The 23,711-nt window shown below is 37.1% G+C and overlaps 1 non-coding gene across 1 annotated transcript; it reads right to left on the bottom strand.

The window, feature by feature from the left end:
• Nucleotides 1–5,538: 5,538 nt before the first annotated feature.
• Nucleotides 5,539–5,645, bottom strand: LOC114368430. Its single transcript, XR_003657340.1, has one exon. It is a non-coding gene; the product is annotated as a small nucleolar RNA R71 (small nucleolar RNA).
• Nucleotides 5,646–23,711: the final 18,066 nt, after the last annotated feature.

Genomic DNA, 23,711 nt, shown 5'->3' with positions numbered 1-23,711 from the left:
CGTTGGGAAACGACCTAGGATCACTTCCTAGATACTGCATTTTCATGTTTATTTGATACGGGTACGGCCTCGATCAGTAGGCCTGTTCCTCCTTATGTCTACTTTCATTGCCTTTAGGTTGACAACACTAAAGTGTTGCTGTCTAGCAATGAAGGTTCTTTTACTGATGATGGACTGCTTGGGGTCTTCATCCAATCTTTCAAAGACATGGAATACTTGGTGTTCCTAAAGGAGTTTGTTGATGAGGGCAGCATAGTAGATGTCATCCATTCATCCCAAGGTCTTCATGTTCCTTAGTATGCTGATGTAGATAGTGTGTGAAAGGTTGATAAACGTCAAATTTACCAGATTTTCATATGCATTTTGTGACATTTATTTGGCATTTTAGTCAACTTTAGACCTTATTTTGAATCAAATTATCTTTAAATTCAGTTTTTACTTTGTCTTAGGTAGAATTTTATGTTTTTGATACTTTTAATGAATTTTTTTATAGTTTTTCAGTAAAAATAGGTCATTCTAGCAAGAGCTCTAGAGGCACAAAATCAGCAGAAAGTTCGAGGAGAAATTGCGAAAATTGAAGATAAAAGCTAGGAAAATCAATAGCAAAATATTTTTCAAGGATAAATCAACTGAAGAAGAAGAAGATAATTACTTGAATTAATTAGAGATATTATTTGTTTGTAATTTCTTATGATTATTTCCTTAATTAAACCTAGCTATAATTCTATAAATACGAGGCTAGACATTCATTGTAACATGTAGAAGTCCCGAACAGTTCTTAGAATTATATTTTAGACTTCCACCTACTAGACGCCTCCATTATTCCATTAGACACTCTAGGTTTCATTGTATTATTTTTATGAGTGCAATTTCTTCCACCTAGGAAAGGAAAGGATGAACTTTGTTTCGCTTTAATTCTATCAATCCAATACTTCATTTTGAGTTTTTTATTTGTTTATGTACTTAATGCTTTTATTTAGTTGGCCATCTTATAGATGAAATCGGGAATTTACTTGCGCTTTGGCGAGCCTTGTCTTTCTATGTACGTTCCTTCCTTTTTCTTCATTCCTTTATGTCATATTTATAGGTAGAGAGATGCTTGTAATTGTGGATAGTATCTTCAAGATTGAATGTTATGACCCTTTTGCAAATTGATTGTTTCCTGAAATAAGTGGATACTATGCATTTCTGTCTGAAAGGATCAAGACTTTCCATATCTTTCATTCATGACTCAATATGATCATTAGACATATAAAAGAAAATAAAAGATAGATTTGCATATATGTTCCTTTTCAACAAAATCATATAAACTAGACTAAATTAATAATTCAAATAAAATTCTTATTCCAATTATTGTTTGGATGCATTGAATGAGTACTTCTTACTTCCTGTAGATGAGGTATCCACTAATGGATAAGTCTCACCTGGTCTTGCTTCCAGTCATCAAACCTGTTGACTTACATGCAACAAGGTGGTTAAAACAAATTTATATTTTTGCTTTCATTAAAACCTTAGGAGATGTCTGGGTCGTCCAATGATAGATCGTCTAGTGTCTAACAAAGGTTGTGACAAAACAAAGAAAGGTTATTCACACTAACAAAGTATAGATTACAAAGAAACTTATGCACCTATAGCTCGTCTAAAGGCAATACACATTTTACTTTCATTTGTAGCATTTAGCAATATGAAGTTATATCATATGGATACAAAAGAGGAAATTTGTGTTGAACAACCTCCAGGATTTGAGAGTGAAACTCTTCCTTATTATGTTTTTAAACTCAACAAATCCTTATATGGACTTAAGGAAGCTCCTAGAGCTTGGTATGAAAAGCTAAGTTCATTTCTCTTGAAAAATGGCTTTGAGCGAGAAAAAGTTGGCATAACTCTCTTTCGCAAAAACTATGATTCACAACTTTTATTAGTGCAAGTATATATGGACGACATCATTTTTGGTGCTACTCATAAAATGCTTTGTGAAATTTTTTCTAAGCTAATGTAGATAGAGTTTGAAATAAGTATGATGGGAGAGCTGAAATTCTTTCTTGGACTACAAATAAAGCAAACACCTAATGGTATCTACATTCACCATACCAAGTATATGAAAGAACTATTGAAGAAATTCAACATGAACGATGCAAAAGAATTGAAGACTCGAATGCATCCTACAATATACCTTGAAAAGGAAGAGGAATCAATAAAGATGGACGGAACTCAATACAGAGCAATGATTGGACCATTGCTCTATCCCATGACAGTCAGGCTTGATATCATGTTCAATGTTTGCCTATGTGTGAGATTTCAACAAGAATCAAGGGAAGTTCATCTAACTACAGTTAAACATATCTTTAGATATCTTATTGGAACTCATAATCTTGGTCTTTTGTTCAAAAGAAGAGAAATTTTTAGGCTTGCTAGCTTCTACCGATAAAGTTCAAAGGAAGAGCACAAGTACAAGCTATCACTTTGTTGGTGGAAACTTAGTTACATGGATATGAAAGAAGCAAAGCTTGACTAGCTAAAGCTAAATATATGTCAACAACAAGAATTCGTGCTCAACTTCTATGGATAAAAAACCATCTTGAAGACTATAATATTCATGAGAGTAAAATTCCCATCTATTGTGATCATAAAGTTGCTATTAGTCTTTCTAAAAATCCCATATTTCATTCTAGAGATAAACATAAAAAAATTAGGCATCATTTCATAAGAGATCATGTTTAGAATGAGATAATGGACTTATAGTTTGTACCCATTGATGATCAGCTTGCTGACATTTTCACAAAACCCTTGACTGAAGAGAAATTGATTTTGCTAAGAAATCTCCTTGGAATGATGTTTGTTAATGAATTAATTAATTTCTATGCGTCGTCCACTATTGAATCAAAGGACCTATTGATGTGCCATCATTTTCTTCTATTTTCTAAACCCTTTATGCACCATTTTAATTATTGATTGGTCTTAATTGTCAATTAATTAGGCAGTTTTATTATTTGGGCTCATTTAGCTAATTTGATGTTTTTAATCTAATTTCAGGAATTAATGAAACATTGGGCTTAATCCGGATTTTGGTTGTGGACTTGAAGAGGGCAAATAAAGCAGCGCTTACCTTAGTTAATTTCTAATTCGGAAATTTCGCAATTTTATTTTATGTTGTTCAGTGTTTATTTCGTTTTGGGCCAGAGTATTGTAATAGGGCCCAGTGACTTTGAGTGACTCTTTTTAAATAGCTGCCTTGGGATTCATGCAGGGCATTCTATTCTGTTATGCTATTCATTATTCAGAGCTTTGTTTTAGGGTTTTTCGTTTTTCTGTTTTGATGCTTCTGAGTTCGTAATGCAATTTTACATTTTCTGCTTCTAATTACAATTTCGTTCTTGCTTCTTCTTCTACTCTCATTTACGTTTCTGTTCCATTTTACATTTCTGTTCATTTACGTTTCTGTTCATTTACGTTTCCGTTCATTTACGTTTCTGCTTCATGTTTCAATTGCATTTTCTGTTTGAATCCATGGAAGGCTAGATTTTCTGGTGTTGTTTCCTTTTGAGGACGAAGCCCAACTCTCTTTGAGGTTTCGTTTGTAATGTGGTTTCCTGGCAGTTTTCCCTTCACCAGTTATCCCAATTTCGTGAATATTAATCAGTGCACGCTTCGTGTTCGATTAATTGCCTCTGAGCCTAACTTGCGTTCATGCTTAATGGACGAAGGGCTAACTGGTGTATGTGGTGCCTAATCACGTATTGAAAACCCTAAGTTGATTTTCGCTTAGTAAATTGAAATAGGGTTGGATTAAGTGGTTGACTGTTAGGGACAAATTCTCCATAACCCAGGATAAGAGAGTGGCTTCTGAATCAGAGGAAACAACCCGTTTTTAATATTAGTAGTTTCGTATTCCATTTTATTTGTTCTGCTCTTTAATTACCAAACAACCAAACCTCCCCCCCCCCATCGTTACTGTTACTGCAAGCATATTATGAACATTTGGCTTGTCACTGCTCGTTGGGAAACGACCTAGGATCACTTCCTAGTTACTGCATTTTCATGTTTATTTGATTCGGGTACGGCCTCGATCAAATTTGGCACCGTTGCCGGGGAGCAGTGCCCAAAGGTTCATAATAGCTAGCTAGTGTTGTGTGTTTAATCCTTTCGTGTTTTATGTTTAATTGTTAGTATTGTATTAGTATGTGTGTTAGTGTTGATTAGTGTCCTGGTATTTTGTTTAATGTGTGTTCTGTTTCAGTTTTACCATTAAGCATTTTCCCTGTTTCAGTCTTGGGTGTTTTGCTGTGAAGATTGTGCTTGAAAACAGAGTAGTAGTAGAAATCAGCTTGCGGAAAAACAGAGTAGTAGTAGAAATCAATTAGAGACGGATTTTAGCGACTACCCATGCTGAATTAATTGGGATTTTTTGTTTTAGTAGCTAGGGTTGTTATTTTTGGCTGAATTTTTTTGTGGTAACTTCTTTTAATCCATATTTTGTGGGAAAAATAGCTAGAGCCTTTAGTTTGGTCAGATTTGAAAGTTCCAAAAAACTAGCAAATTTTGTGTTTGTCAAAACCTCAAACGGCCATAACTTTTGCTCCGGTTATCAGAATCGCAATTATTATATATGCATTTGGGGTAGAAAAAAATTTCCTACACCATGGCAGCCTGCTATAGGCTGGCTGAGGTCTCCATTGTCCAAAAAAAGCGATTCTGTCAAAAGTTTTTTATTTTTCAAGTTTTATTCACTTATTTTTCTTAACCTACCAATTTTAGCTTTCATAGTTAGACTTTGAATTTTTGTCTGAAATTTTTTGTGCTATCTTCTCATCATTTTATAAGGTTGCTCACAAAATTTCAAGTCATTTGGATATCATTTGAGGGTAGCTGTAGTTCAAACCTACACCTTTATTTACATGACAAGGCAACTAGTTGTGTGCATGCTGAATGTAGTGTATGACTAGAGGCAATCCATCTGACTTACAATCCTTTGATCCTGAGATAGATAGGACATTTCATAGATTAGTTAGGCCTCATTTTATACCTTTTGATCATTCTGAGCATTCCATAACTGGTGAATCTGTGCATTCTGTTATTGGTGATTTTGAACATCCTGATCTTGAGCATTATAATTTTGAGCATTCTGATTCTGAGCATTCTGATTTTGCACATTCTGAGAACATGGCACAACCTCCACCTCGTGAGAGGACTCTAAGGGAAATGGCTGCACCTGATTTCACCTATGAAAGCTTGTGCATCCAATACCCTGATGAGGATGTCCCATATGTTCTTAAAACTGGATTGATTCATTTGCTTCCAAAGTTTCATGGCCTTGCAGGTGAAGACCCGCACAAACATTTGAAAGAATTTCACATTGTCTGCTCCACCATGAAACCCCCAGATGTCCAAGAGGATCACATATTTCTGAAGGCTTTTCCTCATTCATTAGAGGGAGTGGCAAAGGACTGGCTGTATTACCTTGCTCCAAGGTCCATCACGAGTTGGGATGACCTTAAGAGAGTATTCTTAGAAAAAATTTTCCCTGCTTCTAGGACCACAGCCATCAGGAAGGATATCTCAGGTATTAGACAACTCAGTGGAGAGAGCCTGTATGAGTACTAGGAGAGATTTAAGAAACTATGTGCCAGTTGCCCTCACCATCAGATTTCAGAACAACTTCTTCTCCAATATTTTTATGAAGGACTCAGTAATATGGAGAGAATTATGATAGATGCTGCCAGTGGTGGAGCCCTTGGAGACATGACTCCTGCTGAAGCCAGAAATTTAATTGAGAAGATGGCTTCCAACTCCCAGCAGTTTAGCGCCAGAAATGATGCCATAGTCATTAGAGGAGTGCATGAGGTAGCTACAAACCCATCTGCATCATCTGAAACTAAGAAGCTTGAAGGCAAACTGGATGCATTGGTTAACTTGGTAACCCAGCTAGCCTTGAATCAGAAATCTGTACCTGTTGCAAGGGTTTGTGGTTTGTGCTCCTCTGCTGACCACCATACAAACCTTTGCCCTTCCATGCAGCAACCTGGAGCAATTGAGCAGCCTGAAGCTTATGCTGCAAATATTTACAATAAACCACCTCCTCAACCTCAGCAGCAAAACCAACCACAGCAGAACAATTATGACCTTTCCAGCAACAGATACAACCGTGGATGGAGGAATCACCCTAACCTCAGATGGTCCAGCCCTCAGCAACAACAACAGCAGCCTGCTCCTTCCTTCCAAAATGTTGCTGGCCCAAGCAGACCATACATTCCTCCACCAATCCAACAACAGCAACAAAACCAGAAACAACCAACAGTTGAGGCCCCTCCACAACCTTCCCTCAAAGAACTTGTGAGGCAAATGACTATGCAGAACATGCAGTTTCAGCAAGAGACCAGAGCCTCCATTCAGAGCTTAACCAATCAGATGGGACAATTAGCTACCCAATTGAATCAACAACAGTCCCAGAATTCTGACAAGCTGCCTTCTCAAGCTGTCCAAAATCCCAAAAATGTGAGTGCCATTTCATTGAGGTCGGGAAAGCAGTGTCAAGGACCTCAACCCGTAGCACCTTCCTCATCTGCAAATGAACCTGCCAAACTTCACTCTATTCCAGAAAAAGGTGATGACAAAAATTTACCTAACAATTTATGTGCAGGTGAATCTTCTTCCACAGGTAATTCTGATTTGCAGAAGCAGCACATTCCCCCTCTTCCATTCCCTCCAAGAGCAGTTTCCAACAAAAAAATGGAAGAGGCAGAGAAAGAGATCTTGGAAATGTTTAGAAAAGTAGAGGTAAACATACCTCTGTTGGATGCAATAAAGCAAATTCCAAGATATGCCAAATTCTTGAAGGAGCTGTGCACTAATAAGCGGAAGCTTAAAGGAAGTGAACAAATTAGCATGGGCAGAAATGTCTCCGCGTTGATTGGTAAATTTGTTCCTCAAATTCCTGAAAAATGCAAAGATCCAGGTACATTCAGCATACCTTGTATCATAGGGAATAGTAAGTTTGACAATGCCATGCTAGATTTAGGAGCTTCTGTTAGTGTTATGCCTCTGTCTATTTTTAATTCTCTATCTCTAGGCCCCTTGCAGTCAACTGATGTGGTAATTCATTTAGCTAATAGAAGTGTTGCCTACCCTGTTGGTTTCATAGAAGATGTCTTAGTTAGTGAAAACTGCTAGAAGTTGGTGAACTGATTTTCCCTGTTGATTTTTATATTTTGAATATGGAAGATGGATTTTCTCAAGGATCAGTTCCCATCATTCTAGGCAGACCCTTTATGAAAACTGCTATAACTAAGATAGATGTTTATGCAGGCACACTGTCTATGGAATTTGGTGACATAACTGTTCATTTTAATATTCTGGATGCTATGAAATACCCATCTGAAGATCTTTCTGTATTTCGTGCTGAAATAATTGACCATGTTGTTGATGAATACATGACTGATCTTTATTCTAATCTGCATGCCTCTCACTCTTCATGCATTGAGTCTGAAATTGTACTTGATCATATGTCTGAATTTGATGTTGAGAGTGAATCTGAGAGTGATATTGATTGCATGCCTGGTGGTGGTGTTTTACCTCTTGAGATTGATTTTATAGAGTCAGATAGGACTAACCATGTTTCAGGAAGTACACATACCTCTGACTTTCTTTATGAGGTAAAGGCTGAGAAACCATCTCCTTCTACCACTGTCCAGCCGACCACACCAGAATTGAAGACTCTGCCATCAAATTTAAAATACGCTTACTTGGATGATAGCAAGAGTTTTCCAGTGATTATATCTGCCTCCCTTGCTGATGAACAAGAGGAGAAGTTGTTGTCAGTTCTCAAGAAGCATAAGAAGGCTATAGGCTGGACCCTGGCGGACATTCCTGGTATTAGCCCATCCACATGTATGCATCGAATAAATTTAGAGGATGGAGCTAAACCAGTAAGACAACCACAGAGAAGACTCAACCCGGTGATTCTTGATGTAGTAAAGAAGGAGATAACCAAGCTTTTGCAAGTTGGAATCATTTATCCTATCTCCGATAGCCAATGGGTGAGTCCCGTCCAGGTAGTCCCGAAGAAGACTGGCCTCACAGTGATCAGAAATGAGAAGGAGGAGCTGATTCCTACTCGGGTGTAGAACAGTTGGAGAGTCTGCATTGACTATAGGAGGCTGAACCAGGTTACCAAAAAGGACCATTTTCCCCTGCCATTCATTGACCAGATGCTTGAACGCCTGGCAGGTAAATCCCACTACTGTTTCCTTGATGGTTTTTCTGGTTATATGCAAATTACTATTGCTCCTGAGGATCAGGAAAAGACCACATTCACCTGCCCCTTCGACACTTTTGCTTATAGGAGGATGCCTTTCGGCCTGTGCAATGCCCCTGGTACCTTCCAGTGGTACATGATTAGTATTTTCAGTGATTTTTTAGAAAATTGCATAGAGGTGTTTATGGATGATTTCACTGTATATGGATCCTCTTTTGATGGTTGTTTGAATAGTTTGGAAAAAGTTTTGAATAGATGCATTGAAACTAACCTTGTTCTAAATTTTGAAAAATGTCATTTTATGGTTGAGCAAGGTATAGTTTTAGGCCACATTATTTCCAATAAGGGTATTGAAGTAGATCCTGCAAAAATTTCTGTTATTTCACAATTGCCTTACCCCTCTTGTGTGCGAGAGGTGCGATCTTTTCTTGGTCATGCAGGATTCTACAGGCGCTTTATAAGGGATTTTAGCAAAGTAGCCCTTCCACTGTCCAACTTGTTGCAAAAGGAGGTGGAGTTTGACTTTAATGACAGATGCAAAGAGGCTTTTGATTGCCTCAAAAGAGCGTTGACTACCACCCCCATCATCCAGGCACCCGATTGGATAGCCCCTTTTGAGCTTATGTGTGATGCATCAAATTATGCATTGGGGGCTGTCCTTGCTCAGAAAATTGATAAATTGCCCAGGGTGATATATTATGCTTCTAGGACTTTAGATGCTGCCCAAGCAAATTATACTACTATTGAGAAAGAGCTTCTAGCCATAGTTTTTGCTCTTGAAAAATTTCGATCTTATTTGCTTGGTACTCGCATTATTGTTTATACTGACCATGCAGCTCTAAAGTACTTGTTGAAGAAGGCTGATTCTAAGCCTAGTTTGATCCGATGGATGCTCTGGCTCCAGGAGTTTGACTTCGAGATCCGTGATAGGAGCGGAGCACAAAATCTAGTTGCTGATCATTTGAGTCGGATCGAACGTGTCTCTGATGCAGATTCACCTATTCGGGATGATTTCTCGGATGATCATTTGTATATATTGTATAGTATTTCTGACTCTCTTTCTACTCCCTGGTTTGCTAACATTGTCAATTATTTAGTTGCCTCTGTTTTTCCTCCCTTAGCATCTAAGGCCCAAAAAGATAAGATTAAAAGTGATGCTAAGCATTTTATTTGGGATGACCCCTACTTGTGGAAATTGTGCAGTGATCAGGTCATTAGACGGTGCATTCCAGATCATGAGACTGACTCAGTCCTGCAGTTCTGTCATTCTTCCGCACCGGGAGGTCATCTGGGTGTTCAAAGGACAGCGCGCAAAGTGCTTGATTGTGGTTTTTATTGGCCCACCATCTTTAAAGATGCGTGGAAGATCTGCAGCACTTGTGAGCAGTGTCAGAGAGCAGGAAATACACTTACATGGCGACAACAAATGCCTCAGCAACCTATGCTATTCTGTGAGGTGTTTGATGTCTGGGGTATAGATTTCATGGGTCCTTTTCCTATCTCTTTTGGTTATGTTTACATTCTCCTTGCAGTTGATTATGTTTCAAAATGGGTGGAAGCCAAGCCCACTAGAACTAATGATGCTAAAGTTGTCGCAGACTTTGTCAGGTCTAATCTGTTTTGCAGGTTTGGAGTACCTAAAGCAATTGTTAGTGATCAAGGAACCCATTTTTGCAACAGGACAATGCATGCCCTGCTTAAAAAGTACGGGGTGGTGCACAGAGTATCCACACCATACCACCCCCAGACTAATGGACAGGCAGAAATTTCTAACAGGGAAATCAAGAGAATTCTAGAGAAGATTATGCAGCCAAGCAGGAAAGATTGGAGTACCAGGCTTGATGATGCTCTCTGGGCACATCGGACTGCCTACAAAGCACCCATAGGAATGTCTCCTTATCGGGTTGTCTTTGGAAAGGCATGTCATCTTCCAGTGGAAATTGAGCACAAAGCATACTGGGCAGTGAAGACTTGCAACTTCTCTATGGATCAAGCTGGCGAGGAAAGGAAGTTGCAACTGAGTGAGTTAGATGAAATCCGCCTAGAAGCCTACGAGAATGCCAAGTTCTACAAAGAAAAGACCAAGAAGTTCCATGATAGCATGATAGTTAAAAAAGACTTCGTGGTTGGGCAAAAAGTGTTATTGTATAATTCTAGGCTTGGACTCATGAGTGGTAAGTTGAGGTCTAAGTGGATTGGTCCTTTTGTTGTTACTAATGTTTTTCCTTATGGTACAGTTGAGATCAAAAGCGACTCCACAAATAAGAGCTTCAAGGTCAACGGACATTGACTTAAGCCATTCCTCACGAACCCTTCTTTAGTGGACGTAGTGGTGGAAGAGACTTCCTTACTCCACCCTACACTTCCTCCACCCTACACTTCCTCCACCATGACTTAGGGAGTTTTTCTTTTCCTATCTCCTTCTTTGCTTTTATTACACTTGTTCGATTCTCTTTGATGATTTAATTGTTTTTAATCTTTTAATTGTGCTACATTGAGGACAATGTGTTGTTTAAGTATGGGGGGGAGTGTTCTTTGGTTTTGCTAGTTTTGATGGTTTTGTTAATTTGCTAGTTGTGTTAATTTGTTAATGTTGTTAGTTTCGTCGGATTTTTAGTTTAATATTTTGGGTCAATTTTGTGTGCACGTATGACTTTGCATGTTTTTCTTTGAATTATAGGATATGTTCAAGAAATGGGTAATTGTTTTGAAAATAAAAGTTCTTGACATTTTGTGACTTGAAATCCTTGATTCTTCTCTACATGTCATGATAGTTTTGAAAGCTCAATTTGAAAGTGTTGATTTTACCTTTGTGAGAATTTAAGCCATCCATCATTATAATCATTTGGTGTGTTTTGCCCCATTGATTGCTTGCACAATAGCCTTGGCTTGATTCTTGTTGATGCGTCCTAATTCACATGCATATTTGGAAATGATTAAGGCAATTTTGTTCTTATAAGCTTCTAGCCAAATGGACTTACCTTGAATTAATTCCTTTGATAGCCCTTTTGAACCTTGTTTCCCTTTCCTTGTTTTGAAGCTCACTACAAGCCTTAAGTGAAAAACCATGATATTACCATATCCTTAAGGAATTTTGGAGCTTTGGAATTGTTTTGGGAATAAGTGTGGGGGGTTTTTGTTTCATTGGACAACTTGTTTTGTTGGCTATGCTTCATGATGTATTTTGGGTCATACTTGATGTACATTGTATATTGGTTAAATGTTGGACATGCTGAATGAAATGTTGTTTCTCAAAGGCTAAAGAGTAAAAAAAAAAAAACAAAAAAAAAGAGAAAAAGAAAAGCAATAAAGTTGAGTGAATAAGATCTTAAATGGCACAAGAATGATGAAACTCTTGGTTCTACTCTTCATGTTTAATTTTTATCTTTACTTCTTTTTATTTTCTTATTTTTTTTTCCTATTATGCACTTATTCCCCTTTGCTCCTCTATTCCTTTGGGATTTAGCCACTTATTCCATATTTCTCCATACCTTGTCCTAGCCCCATTACAACCTTAAAAGACCTTCTGATCCTCATGTGCTTGTGTTTATGGGTTGATTGTCAATTTTAGAATCTTGCCAAGTTTATGTGGTGTTTGCTTTCATGGGTGCTTTGAGGGTAAATAGTAGCCTAGACACTTGAGAGATAGAGTGTATATCTTGTGAGGCTTATTCACTTTTCATTCTTGAGCTGATTAACTATTTTGCCATGATTGGGTTGCTTGGATGATTTTCATGAATGTCTTGACTTTTTGGATCTCCTTATGTTAGATGTTACCCATTCCTTTCATTCCTTGATGTTCATTGAGAAATATGTGAATGTTTTTGTTTGTCTCCCTCTGATATCCTTGGATTTTGTTCTTTGTTTCATTTTGCCCAGGAGTGCAAAAGGCTAAGTATGGGGGGTTTTGATGTGCCATCATTTTCTTCTATTTTCTAAACCCTTTTTGCACCATTTTAATTATTGATTGGTCTTAATTGTCAATTAATTAGGCAGTTTTATTATTTGGGCTCATTTAGCTAATTTGATGTTTTTAATCTAATTTCAGGAATTAATGAAACATTGGGCTTAATCCGGATTTTGGTTGTGGACTTGAAGAGGGCAAATAAAGCAGCGCTTACCTTAGTTAATTTCTAATTAGGAAATTTCGCAATTTTATTTTATGTTGTTCAGTGTTTATTTCGTTTTGGGCCAGAGTATTGTAATAGGGCCCAGTGACTTTGAGTGACTCTTTTTAAATAGCTGCCTTGGGATTCGTGCAGGGCATTCTATTCTGTTATGCTATTCATTATTCAGAGCTTTGTTTTAGGGTTTTTCGTTTTTCTGTTTTGATGCTTCTGAGTTCGTAATGCAATTTTACATTTTCTACTTCTAATAACAATTTCGTTCTTGCTTCTTCTTCTACTCTCATTTACGTTTCTATTCCATTTTACATTTCTGTTCATTTACGTTTCTGTTCATTTACGTTTCCGTTCATTTACGTTTCTGCTTCATGTTTCAATTGCATTTTCTGTTTGAATCCATGGAAGACTAGATTTTCTGGTGTTGTTTCCTTTTGAGGACGAAGCCCAACTCTCTTTGAGGTTTCGCTTGTAATGTGGTTTCCTGGCAGTTTTCCCTTCACCAGTTATCCCAATTTCGTGAATATTAATCCGTGCACGCTTCGTGTTCGATTAATTGCCTCTGAGCCTAACTTGCGTTCATGCTTAATGGACAAAGGGCTAACTGGTGTATGTGGTGCCTAATCACGTATTGAAAACCCTAAGTTGATTTTCGCTTAGTAAATTGAAATAGGGTTGGATTAAGTGGTTGACTGTTAGGGACGAATTCTCCATAACCCAAGATAAGAGAGTGGCTTCTGAATCAGAGGAAACAACCCATTTTTAATATTAGTAGTTTCGTATTCCATTTTATTTGTTCTGCTCTTTAATTACCAAACAACCAAACCCCCCCCCCATCGTTACTGTTACTGCAAGCATATTATGAGCATTTGGCTTGTCACTGCTCGTTGGGAAACGACCTAGGATCACTTTCTAGTTACTGCATTTTCATGTTTATTTGATTCGGGTACGGCCTCGATCACCTATCATCCAATGAGTATTAGCATACACGCACAATGTTCAACATATGGACGCTTACCGATGCATTTATTATTATGTAAAGCACAACGTTTCTATACAAGAGCATTGTAATGTTTTTTTGCTGAGCCAACTCTTGGATGGTGGGCTTAATGATTGCTTTTCAAAGCCCATAATAAAACCTTAAACCTTGATACTTTTGGCATTACTCTTAACTCTGAAACACTTCATCTTCTTCTCTAAAATCTAAACCCTACCTTTAAACTCTCAAACTCTCTGCAATGGCCACCTCTAACTCCTTTCCTGCCGAGATTATTCCAATTGTAGAGGTTACCACCATACACACAGATAATGAGCCATCCATCCACATCGAACACTTCTTTGAAATCTAGGAACTCGAGAAGGTTGGTCTCAAGCTTCATGAGAATCTCATTTTCTATGGAGCGAGGAATTTTTTTTAATGATCCTCAGACTATCTACCCAAAACTCATTAGAATGTTCTGGAGAAATGTTGAGTTTGCCAACAAGAAAATTATTGTTTTCAAGGTTCTGGGAACTGATGTGACTTTCTCAAGAAACTCAATTGCTAAGGAAATCGGGTGCCTTATTGAAGGAAACACCTACCAAGATGGATGGGAGAAGAACTATGATTATGACATATCAAGAGTGCACTACAAGGAGAATGTTGAGAAGGCAGGAGACCAGAAGACAATCGTGTACAACTTGATGTATGAGAGGGCCAAGATGTGGGCCAACATTCTTAGCAAGAGTGTTCTCCACAAGTAGGCTCAAAGACATCTTTGTCAAATCTCCACAAGTCTATAGTTTTCACTTGATGGAGAATCTGCCCTTTGATCTGCCTTATACCATCTACATCAACATGCAGAGAAACTTGAAGGGTTTTAGGTGGTCTAGATGAAATCTATTAAGTTGCCCTAATTAATAAGTTGCTCTAGGATCAAGGTGTGTATCACGTTTTTAACAAGATGGACGATGATTATAAGCACACCCAAATAGCCAAGGTTCAATTGTTGTTAAACAACAAAAATTTAGCAAGACTAACCTGAAAGCTACGAAGGTTGCTCTAGAAAAAACCTTGAAGGAGGCTCCTCATATGGATCTAGATGCCATAAACAAGATAAAGCAAAAAAGGCTTGCCAAGGAGATCACCGATGAAGATAGAGGTCTCAACAGCTTTTGCATTGCCAAGAAGATACAAAAGATCATGACTGAGCACCACAAAAAGAAGAAAACTAGTAAACAATCCGAGAAGGAGGGAGAAGAAAAGTTGATTGCAAGGGAGCAAGGGACAAACAAGCATCATGTACAGACTAGTGCGTCCAACAAAAGAAAAATTAGTACCACAAAGGCTGAAGGACCTAAGTGAGACGGATGAAGAGAACAAGGGGCTCGTAAAGATAGCTCTTCAAAAGAGAAAGGCTGGAGTCCAAGCTGCCCTGCCCCAAAGAGAGCCTAGACCGTCCAAACAGCTTTTGAAGTCTGAGAATCTGTACTTCCTTCTGCCATTCCCAGACGTATTAAGACCAGGGACACAAAATTCAACCCTAATTTTGGTGAGAAGGAATGGACAATCTCCTTCACTGGAAACAAGGAGAACCCAACCTCATCTTTCTCAGATAGTGAGTCTACTAACAAAACTCCTATCTTTCCTCTCAGGAAGTGTTCAGATCCCCTAACCTAATCACATCCACCTCCATCCCCCATCCATCTTGACAAGTTTAGAAGAGTAATCCAACAGAAGAAACCCATGACAGTTGCTTAGAGGTTTCTTCTAGCATTTATTAACAATGATCCTCTATCAGAATCTTCCTTCTCCGAGTTCATCCATGTAGAACCTCTTCATAATTATGTTCCTTTCTTTTATTTTTCCTTTCTTATAGGCTCATGGCATGCAAACTTCAAATACCTCAACTACACACAAAAATGAGAGAAAGAAAATTAGAGCAATAAAAAACAAAAGGAAATTAATTAAAGGCAATATTAATTGGAAATGTAAATAAAAATAACACATAAGAAGACAACTAAAAAATCTATAAAATGAAGAGGTTTTCTTACTTTATCTACCACATTTCTTCTTTATTCTCTCTTCCGATCAAAGACTTTGCCAACACAACACCATACATGTTTTCACCATCATACAAATTGAAAAAAAAACAGGGAGAATTTGACTACAAATGTGACACTTGAAAAACAAGAAAACAATTAATCGGTAACGAGTTTCTTTTACTTAAAAAGAAAAAATAAGAAAAGGCTTTGAATGCTTTGGATGCAAGAGAATAACGTGACATTGCAAGAATTATAACCACATTTTTCCTATGTTGTTTGTTATGTTCAATTCCATCCTTCCAAATGTAATCAAAACCAAATTTATACCTCAAAGAACTTGATGCAATCCTACCCCGCAAGGGCATTGGATAGAAGACTCCAAGAAGATTGGGCCAGAGATGTAAGAGAAGGCCTTTGGGTTCTCATGAGCCTTAGGGTAGATTTTGGGCTCATGGGCTAAGTATGAGCCCGCTTATCTTTGTACATATTAGATTAGGGTTTCATTATTTTTGGGTCTTGTATTTAGGGCTCCATATTTTAGGGAGGATACCCTAGTAATGTAGGATTTTTCAGCCCTAGTATTTTAGGGCACTTAGATTAGTTTTTGTATTAGAGGCAGTTTCTTTAATTTCACATGCATTAAATGCACTATTTGATGTGTGTGTTGGGAGAGAAATTTAATTGAATTGGGAGAAGCCTAATCCAATTAAATTTTGAACCAGCCTAAGGGGGAGGTGAGCATTTGTTTGCTACAACCCATTGTCACATCATATAGTCACACTTTGTGCATGTCCGTCATGTTTTACATGCCTCATGACACCTAACCACACTTAATGGAGAATCTTGGATTCGATCTTGGATTAGTGGGCTGAACCATAGCTGAAATTCACTAATTATAATTATTGAAATTTTGACTCCAAATTTGGCTCCACAAATTCAAATACAAATTCAAGTGAAATTTGAATAAAAATTCAAATTTCCTTCCAATTTTGTGTAACACTTAGGCTATAAAAAGAGGCCTTGTGTGTGTATTTGGAAACTTTGATGATTTGAGAAATTAGACTTCAAAGTTCAGACCTCATTCTCCTTCTTCTCTCTCTTAAAATTTCGATCCCCTCTTTCCCTTTCCCTTCACTCATCTTCTCCTACGTTCAAGCTCTTATTCATGGCTGGTGAGCTTGTTTTTGACTCATCTTCTCCTTGAAGTGGCATCTCCAATCATCTTTCCTCCTTCTCCATTCTGTTGCCATTAATCTTCAAGAAGCAAAAGACTCCATTGATGAAGAATATCCAAGGCCTAAGGGCTCCACATGTGATGTAAGCTCCATTGGAGCTAGTAGGCCTAGGATCTTCTTCATCAATGGATTCCTTTGCTTCTTGGAAGATGAATGGCAGCGGAATGGAGAAGGAAGAGAGAGAGGAGACACCACTTCAAGGAGAAGATGAGTCTAGAAGAAGATCACCACCATAGGAGGCCATGGATAAGAGCTTGGAGGAAGAAGGAGATAAATGAAGGGAGAGGGAGAGAAGGGCACGAAATTTTGTGCTCTAAAAGAGCTCTGAAATCTGAAGTTAATATTCAAATGATCAAAGTTGAAAAAAATGCACACACATTACCCCTATTTATAGCCTAAGTGTCACACAAAATTGGAGGGAAATTTGAATTTCAATTCAAATTTCACTTGAATTTGAAATTGAATTTGTGGAGCCAAACTTTGGAGCCAAAATTTCACTAATTATGATTAGTGAATTTTAGTTATGGTTCAGCCTACTAATCCAAGATTAATTCCAAGATTCTCCACTAAGTGTGCTTAGGTGTCATGAGACATGTAAAGCATGAAGGACATGCACAAAGTGTGACTATATGATGTGGCAATGGGGTGTAGTAACAAATGCGCACCTCCCCCTCTAAAATTTAATTAGATTGGGCTTCTACCAATTCAATTAAATTTATTTCCAACCACACACATCAAATATTCACATAGTGCATGTGAAATTACAAAACTACCCATAATACAAAAACTAGTCTAGGTGCCCTAAAATACCAGGGTTGAAAAATCCTATATTTCTAGGGTACCCTACCTATAATATGGAACCCTAAATACAAGGATCAAATATAATGACATCCTAGTCTGATATGTACAAAGAGAATTGGACCCAAACTTGGCCCATGGGCTCAGAAATCTACCCTGAGGTTCATGAGAACCGTAGGGCCTTCTTCAGCAGCTCTAGCCCAACAGAGCTTACATCACATGTGGAGCCCTTAAAGGAAAAAAATAAGAAAAATCACACAAGTTGGCTGAAAAATCAGTGTCCAGGAAAAAAAAGTGAAAGGGAAGTGTACTTGTTGTTTTGGCTCAAAATTTGTTCTATAATTGATGCCTATTTTATACCAATCCTAGTTCTGAAATTTCAATTGAATATTATTGTGAAAAAAAGTGCCAAAACTAGAGGTTTCTTGAGTTTTATTTTTTTAGTTTTTCTACTCTACTCTAGAGCCATTCTAGGTTTCTCTTTGAGTCCTAGCTTGCTTTTGTGTGCTTTTCATTGCTTTAATTGTTGAATAATCCTTGAAAATTTGTCTTGTTAAAACTCTATTGGTTTAGCTTTCATTTCATTTTTTTTGGTCTTTGGTTATTGCTTGTCTCTTTGTTTCCTTGTTTGTGAGTTGCCATATAGGGAATTGGAAAGGAGGATTGGTGCCATCCCTTGAAGAATTTGAGTCAAGAAGCAAGGGGAAAACCACCTTAAGAGCTATTGGACTAAGAAGCACTCCAAATTGAGTGAATCACCAAAGAGAGAACAACCACCAAAATTGAGGACCTTTTTGTAATTTTGTAATTGACAATTTAATTACTTTCATTGCTTTCAAATTTTGTAACAAAAAGGCCTTTCATTGGAAGTAATTTGGGAGCCTCCAATAGGTCACCCTACTTCCATTTGTGTGTAATAATTTTAGGCAATTTTCCCTTAGGATTGTTAGTGTTTTGTTGGGAACCTTAGATGTGGTCATCCAAACACTCTTAGGATTCGCCTAGTTTACATTTCTTGCTTACTTTCATAGCTTATTTCCTTTACATTCCATTGTCAAACTGCCTAGATAGCTTACCTTTTACCAATTAGTTTTTACCTTATATTTCAAACCTCTTTTAGTGTTTATTTTGGCTAGTTTCAACCATAGTTTCTTTTACCTTTTGTTTTCAAACCCCCAACAAGAAAGAACCATAACTTAGGAACCAACATGAGTCTTCATTCTTCATCTAGTGTTAATGGTGAGGGTTCTACTCCTAAGGACCCCTTGTATAAGATAATAGATGAGTTGAGATCCCTTAAGTTGTGGAAAGAAAAACAAGAGAGAAAAGAAAAAGGTAAAAAAAGAGTGGAAGAAATAAGTCAAGATGAAAGAGAGAAAATAAGAGACGAAGAAATAAGAAAAATAATGAAAGAAATGAAAGGAGAAAAACATGCCTCCTATAGTAGTCATAACTCTTGCAAGAGCCTAAGTGAAGAACTTCGTGACTATTATGAAGGAAGGCATAGGTCACATCTTAGACCTCACTCCCATAGGAGAGAAAAGGAAAGAAAGCCTCATGAGGCTAACGTTAACCTCCCATACTTCCACGAGAAGGACAATGTAGAGGCTAACTTTGATTGGGAAATAAGGATAGAGGAACAACTTAAAAGGAAGTCTACTTCAAAATCTTATGGCTTTCACTCTTATCCAAAGAAAGACCAAGGTCAAGGCATCTTAGTGGTGACACCTTCCAAGCCCAAACACAATAAGGGGAAGACAATAGAAAAGCAACCCCTTAAGGCTAGTATGCAAGAGAAGACTAGCTCCATAAAGTGCTTTAAATGTCTTGGAAGAGGACACATTACTTCTCAATGCCCCACCAAGAAAAACATGATTATGAGGGGCCAAGAAATTTATAATAGCCAAGATGAGGCTACTACTTCACCTTCCTCAAGTGATAGTGAAGAAGCAAAATGGGAAGAATCTAGTGAAGAAATCTAACCCCAAGAAGAAGGACAACCTTTAATGGTTAAGGAAGAGCGTAAGGAGGTAAGTGTCTCCTCCAAGAGGTTAGCTAAGAAGGAAAGGCATTTTGAAATAAATACAAATATTAAAGAAATTTGCCCTATTAGACAACCTCCACATTTTCTCCTTTGTAAAAAGACACTTGTTATCATTGCCACACCTCTTGGGCTTGAGTTTATTCCTCAAGTAAAGGATTTGTTGGATGAGGGTTTGGTTCGCAAGAGCTTAAATCCTTGTGCTTTTTTGGTGCCCAAAATAGGTATTATTAGGCACCAAATCCCTAAAATAGGTGGTATGATGAATGTTTTGAGTGGTGCAACCCTCTTTTGTAAAATCAGTCGTGCACCCAACATCTTCATGATTTGTGTACATAGGGACTCATTAGGTAGGTTTGTTCTTATTTTTAGTTTCAATACAAACTTAGGTACTCATATGGGACACCGTAGGTTTGAAATACTTTTTGGTAGGAATAATCAACATGAAAATACAGAAAAAAGGTATGTTTTATTGCATTACTTTTCTTAATTTTTTAAATAGTGATAAAGGGGTTCCCATGAATCCTAAGAGAATAAAGGTCATTCCTGAGTGGCCCACTCCACCAAGTATAAGGAAAATTTGGGGCTTCCATGACTTAACAAACTTTTACAAAATATTTGTCCCATATTTTTCTATACTTGTAGCACCACTCATTGAGTTGGTGAGGAACCATGTTCCTTCATGGGAAGATGCCCATGAAATGGATTTTCAGACCTTACCTTGCTTCAACATACCAAACACCACTAATATATATGTTTTTGTTCTTTTTATAGGTGTTGAGAAAAAAGCCCAGAGTTTCAAGAATCTCGGGATGTGAGGTCAAATCCTTTTCAAGAGGGAGGGAATGATGCAATCCTACCCCGCAAGGGCATTGGATAGAAGACTCCAAGTAGATTGGGCCAGAGATGCAAGAGAAGGCCCTAGGGTTTTCATGAGCCTTAGGGTAGATTTAGGGCCCATGGGCTAAGTATGAGCCCACTTATCTTTGTACATATTAGATTAAGGTTTCATTATTTTTGGGCCTTGTATTTTGGGATCCATAATATAGGTAGGGTACCCTAGAAATGTTGGATTTTTCAGCCCTTGTATTTTAGGGCACCTGGACTAGTTTTCTGTATTAGGGGTAGTTTTGTAATTTCACATGCATTAAGTGAATATTTGATGTGTGTGTTGGAAAATAAATTTAATTGAATTGGGAGAAGCCCAATCCAATTAAATTTTAGAGGGGGAGTGATCGAGGTCGTACCCGAATCAAATAAACATTAAAAATGCAGTATCTAGTAAGTGATCCTAGGTCGTCTCCCAACGAGCAATGATCCACCAAACGTTCATAACAGATAATAATAAAACAGTAACGAATTGGGGGGGGGGGTTTGTTTTTGTAAATTAAACAGTAAATAAATTTGAATTAGAAAATATCAGAATTAAAACTCGTTGCTTCCCCTTGATTCACAAACAAGTCTCTTTTCCTAGGTTACGAGAATTTATCCTTTATCAGTTCAACCACTTAATCCAACCCTAAATTAAATTACTAAGCGAAATTTAACATAAGGCATTCATTATGTGATTAAGCAACACATACACCAATTAATCATGAACGATCATTAAGCATGAACGTAAATTAAGCGTAGAGACAATTAATTAAGCACTAAGCATGCATGGATTAATTGCAACAAATACAGAATAATTAGTGAAGAGGAGAAGCTGATCAGAATTTAATAGTAATAATAGAACCTCAAAGAGAGTTGTGCTTGACCCTCAAGAGAAAACAACGCTGGAGACTTAGCCTTCCATTAATTAGTAGAGAACGAAATTGTAGATTGAAGCAGGAAACGAAATTTTATTGCTAAAACGAAAAGTGACTAAAACGAAAAAGAGAGTAGCACTCTAAAACTAAAACGAAAGAGAGAGAGAGGAGAGAGCAGAGAAGAAGAGAGAAGAAAGCCTAAACTAGAACCTTGGTGCTGTTACATAGTTTTTCAGCCCCAAAGCTTACAAATTTGTTTTAAATCCAAGCCCATAAATAAAATAAAATCTAGATAAGATAAGATCTAGATGAAATAATATCTAGATGAGATCAAATCTAAATAATATCTAGAAAAGATAAAATCTAGATAAGATAAAATTTGGTTGAATAAAATAGTCTACTCTCTTCAAGTCCAAGCTCAATTATGGATTCAAGCCCAAGCCCAATTATGGATTTCAAGCCCAATTGCTTATAATTCTCCTGAAATTAAATTAAAAACACAAAATTAATCCAGTAGGCCAAAATGATAAAACTGCATAATTAATTTGACAACTAAGGCTAATCAGTAATTAAAATGGTGACAAAAAGGGTTAAGAAATATGAGAAAATGATGACACATCAGGGAGGTGAGCATTTGAATAGAAATTCAAATTTGGCTCCAAAATTTGGCTCCACAAATTCAATTTCAAATCCAAGTGAAATTTAAGTAGAAATTCAAATTTCCCTCTAATTTTGTGTGACACTTAGGCTATAAATAGAGGTCATGTGTATGCATTTTTTAAACTTTGATCATTTGAAAATTAAACTTCAGATTTCAGAGCTCTTTAAGAGCACCAAATTTCGTGCTCTTCTCTTCCTCTCCCTTCATTCATCTTCTTCTTTCTCCAAGCTCTTATCCATGGCCTCCTATGGTGGTGAGCTTCTTCTAAACTCATCTTCTCCTTGAAGTGGCATCTCCTCTCTCTCTTCCTTCTCCATTCTGATGCCATTCATCTTCCAAGAAGCAAAGGAATCCATTGATGAAGAAGATCCTAGGCCTACAAGCTCCAATGTAGCTTACATCAGCCTACAAGCTCCACATGGAGCTACATCATGTGGTATCAAAGCATCTTCATCTAGGTGATGTTCTTTTGCTTCCTCTATATTTTGTTTGGTCAATTCACTTTAATTCCTTGTTCTTCATCATCTTCTCCATGTATCTTCTCCATTGTTGATTGAATTGAATTCTAGATACATATGTTCTAAGATTGTGCTAAATTTTGATTTTGTTGATTGAATTCTAGATACATTTGTTCATGTATTCTTGCAATTTTTAGCCTATCATTTGAATTTTGGGTCTAATTTGTGCATGATATTTAGTTCATAACATGTTCTAAATCAATTCCTAGAAGTAGTCTTGTTGTTGAATTTTTCTTGTTTTCTAAGTTTCCTATATGATGCCTATGAACAAATTGAGTTGTGGTGCTGAGTTGTGGCTCGGCTTGTGAATCAAAATAAGTCTTAAGCTCTCTTGAACTTTTTTATCCAAGACAATTGAGCATAAGCAAACACAAATTGTAACTATGCAAGCCTTAAGCAACATAAACACTACTCGTGATTTCTAGGTTGAAATTCTGGTTGTTGTCAGTTCTGGCACACTATCTTCTTAACTCCGCTATGGCTTGAATACTTTGACTTTTTAGCTAAAATTTTAACTGGATAAAATAGACATCTGGAAGAAAACAATGGAAAAGAATGAACAAAAACAAAAAAGAAATGAGCTAGAAAAGGTGATAAGGATTAATGTCAAAATATATGTCCAGAACAACAAAAAAAATATAAATAAAATGTGTATGCATGATTTGCTTGAAAATTGTTCATTATTTTGAGTTTTATTACAAGCCTATTTGACTTCTTGGTGCTTTTCATCTTTCAGATGTGTAGCCAAATTGACATAACTAGAATTTTTCTTTAAGTCTTGTTTTTAATTTGTCAATCTAATCTAGTGTCATTCTAGGACTTCCTTTGTGTTCCACCTGGGCTTGTGGTGCTGTCCTTTTGCTTTATTTTTCCTTGAATCTCATTGAATTAATGTCATGTTAAATTTACTTTTGGTTTATCTTTCATTTCATCTTTTGGTTTCTTGCTTGTCTTTTTTTTTTTTTTTTTATGTTTAAGTGCCGCCTACAATAAGGATTGCAAGAGGAAATTGGTGCATTGCTTGAAGGAAGATCTTTTAGTCTTGGAGGTTAACCATCCAAGGAGAACCATTGGATTTGAAGCAACCAAAGCCTCACCAAATTTTGAGTGAAGCACTTGAGAAAACAAACAAACATTGAAGACAAATTTGAAGACATTAATTGCTTTGTTAAATTTGTTGTAATAGAACAATTAAGTGTTGAATTTTTTCTATTGCAATTTCTTGTATTTGGACATTCTTCAAGGGTGTATGGGGAGTCTCCAACAGATCACCCAAAACTCTATTTGTGTGTAATAGCTTAGTGTAAACCATGT

This window comes from Glycine soja, chromosome 1, assembly GCF_004193775.1.
Source record: "Glycine soja cultivar W05 chromosome 1, ASM419377v2, whole genome shotgun sequence".
NCBI classification, from domain to species: Eukaryota; Viridiplantae; Streptophyta; class Magnoliopsida; order Fabales; family Fabaceae; genus Glycine; species Glycine soja.
The sequence above is the reverse complement of the archived record's forward strand: the minus strand, read 5'-3'. Positions and strand labels throughout refer to the sequence as shown.